General features: G+C 30.6%; 2 protein-coding genes across 7 annotated transcripts in view; one reads left to right on the forward strand and one right to left on the reverse strand.

Moving 5' to 3' along the window:
- LOC117174120 (E3 ubiquitin-protein ligase SIAH1B-like) overlaps positions 1-3065 on the forward strand; it is a 29056-nt gene that overhangs the window by 16865 nt on the left and 9126 nt on the right. Inside the window, exon 1 of one of the 3 annotated variants that reach the window (XM_033362895.1) lies at positions 1059-1212. The exons of the other annotated variants lie outside the window; for them this stretch is intronic. The gene's annotated coding sequence lies outside the window, so the exon portion shown is untranslated. Of the gene's footprint in view, positions 1-1058; positions 1213-3065 lie in introns of those variants that run through there. 3 annotated transcript variants of the gene reach the window in all.
- Positions 1-3065, reverse strand: part of LOC117174121 (coiled-coil domain-containing protein 28A) — a 33049-nt gene that overhangs the window by 12976 nt on the left and 17008 nt on the right. The gene's annotated exons all lie outside the window — the stretch shown is intronic.

Consider the following 3065-nt stretch of genomic DNA (forward strand, 5'->3'; position numbering starts at 1 on the left):
CTTTTATCAATTTGCAATATTTATCTACATTAATATAAAAGTTCAGATATAATATAATTTATTTATTGTAGTCATAGAAAACATGTTCTGATTGATTAAATTGTAATCAATCAGAATCAATTATTTCTTATTGCAGAACTATATCTAGAGGGAAAATGTTAACTTATCTCTGTATCAAATTTATTATTATTAAAAAAGTCAAGCAGACATTATATTGAACTATTTTCTTAGTCTATTTAAAATCAGATAAAGTTTACTGGAAAATATCCAACAGAAAAGTTCTTCTTTTAAAGATGACATTAATTTCATGTACTATTAGATTTTTTTAATGGCTCTTTGCCGAAATTTCCAAAAATTAAATTTTTTCCGTTTACGCTTCAACTATGCGTGGGGTGTTGTTTCCATGTGAAATCGACCAGGTAGGAATATTAGTGATTTTTTTCTCTCAATAATCCAAAATCCGGGCCTTAATTTCCAATTTGAATATTAATATTTGTATTTCAATATATAAACTTAAAATCGAAAAAATTCGGAATAGAATTAAAACTGAATTGCAAATGAATAGTTATAGAGTAAGTATAATGAGTATGAGGATTAAGGCGCTAATTCTGGATTTTCAAAAGAATAAACGTCGCTAATATTCCTATATTGTCGAATTCACATGGAAACAATACCCAAAGGCGGATCCAGCGGAGACCCACTCCCCCTGCCGATATGGAAGACAACAAATTCCAAATTTGAAAAATTGTATATAAGGTACGTAAAAAACTGAAGGTCTCTTAATTCTCTTGAAAAATTTGAGCCCCCTAATTATCACACCTTATTTTAGTTCTTGTTTCTGATATTTAAAACCAGAACGTAAGTTTCACCCCCACCCCTTCTTTAACGTAATTTTTGACGACTGAATTGTTTTCGTATATTTATTTACAGGTAATCCAAAAATACCATAAGACAATTTGGGGCAGGAGACTGTGGTCAATACTGACCGTTTCTTATTAATTAACAATTTATTTCAGTGTGCAAACAAGGCAATTTTCAACTAAAAAGGATTAACACATAAAAATATATATATAATAGCTGATATTTTAACCAAGGGAAGATTTCCATTTTAAAGCAGAAAAAGTTGAATTGTACCAAAAAAATTCCTGTAAAGAAACCTCGGAGGATCCTGCACATGATACTTTAGACGGACCTGCGAACTGATACTTACAGGTAAGAATTTGTATTCCCATGAATACGCGATTTTTTCTGCGTCTAAAAATCCTCCAATATGAAAAGAAAAATTGCAAATCCTATTCCTCTCAATCGACTTAGCAAAATTTAACGGAAACATTTATTTAACCTATTTTTTTATTATTAAATCGTTTTATAACTTATAAATTAGGAAAATATTCAAATTTATATTTATTTATATATTAATAATTTATTTAAACGTGTTAAAAAAATATAATAATGTATCAATCTAAAATATATAAATTAAAATAATTTTAACTCTAAGAGGCAGACTTAAATTGATTAGAATAAAAATTTCAACACTTACATTCCACATGAAAGAATTAAATATATTGAAAACACGTTCTCTTTTGGGGAATAGAAAACTATGCGGCGGTTGCTATGGAAATAGAAATAAATTAGTTTTGGAGATATCCTATTCGTATAATGACATTTTATACAGATGGCAAAATCGCGCATTCAAAAGAATAATCTTCACTTTTACGCTGAATTCTGAAAATATTAATTTTCCTCTATTCAACGCTTATTATCGGTCGCAAAGGAACCTGTATACAAGCTCACTTTTTAATGATTCTGTGCAGGTTCCTTCAAATTGAGACGCAGGTTCATGTAACTGCGTTGAAGATCGTATATCATGAACCTGCATAGGAACTAAGCTGCCAGAATCCAGAGTTTGCTAGTGGCTTGTTTCTCTAGCTAGGGAGTTCAACCTTCAAAAGAGAATAATATAAAAAAGCGCTCACTGACAAAAGTATTATGAAAATTCAAAAAAAAAAAAAAAGATGCATTAAAGAAAAAAAATGTCACTAACGTTTCACGAACTTTGGGAGTCAGAAAGGAAAACAACTTTTGTTGAACTCTTTATGGAGATTAACTTTCCTTGCAAATTTGGAAGACTTAAGAGAAGCGTCTAACAAGAATAAAGCAGAAAAAACTTATTCTTTACATTATTTTGAAAAATGTAACGTTTTTACAACCAAATTTACTGTTTTTTTTTTCTTAATGCTTAATATTTTTGGCAGCCGATTCTAAAAAATTTTCTAATCCCGATGAAAACACACATACCTAATTTAAGCCTACTATCGGCGAGAAAACTATAGGCATCTGCCTTTGAAGCTTAACAACTAAGTCAAAAAAAATGCTAGCACAACAAAAAAACAGTCATATAAAAGCTGAAAGTGTTCTACGTTAATGAGCTTGAAGACGTTTATGTAAAAAAAATTGTGTGCTTAGCAGACTAAAAAATGTAAAAAAAGTAAGGATTTTTGTGTACATTTAAGAACAGTCAAGTTTAGAGCATTATTTCTTATACAAGGGGCGATGGAAAAAATTTGAGAAAATTCAAGAGTACGAGGAAAACTGTTGTGAACCAGTTGCAGTTGAGAAATTTAAAAAATAATAAAAATTGTTGCTTAAAAGTACAGAAATGTGTAAGGGATCATTCACAAATTACGTAACGCGTTTTTCTTTTGTTTAAATAAAGATGGGAATATAATTTCCGGGATATGAACAGTGATACAGCGATATGGAAAAAAGAAAAACGCGTTACGTAATTTATGAATGATCCCTAACTAAATTATCTTCAGTTCTAATACAGCTATTTAAGCGATTCAAACTGCAAACAGTAATTGATAGGCTCTGTATTTATTTTCCATCACTCTTAAGGATGTGTTAGTCTTATTTTTTGTGAAAATCGCGATATTTTGAGTCATTTTTTTGTTGGAAAACAAGTGACAGAAAGCAGAGGTGGGCCCGTTTTTTGTTTCACTGCCGACCGCTGGTGCCATTCTTCGGCCCCAAGTTCTGAATGCTTGGATGGCACCTGGCCACGG

The sequence above is a fragment of the Belonocnema kinseyi genome, chromosome 6, assembly GCF_010883055.1.
Source record: "Belonocnema kinseyi isolate 2016_QV_RU_SX_M_011 chromosome 6, B_treatae_v1, whole genome shotgun sequence".
Classification (NCBI taxonomy): Eukaryota; Metazoa; Arthropoda; class Insecta; order Hymenoptera; family Cynipidae; genus Belonocnema; species Belonocnema kinseyi.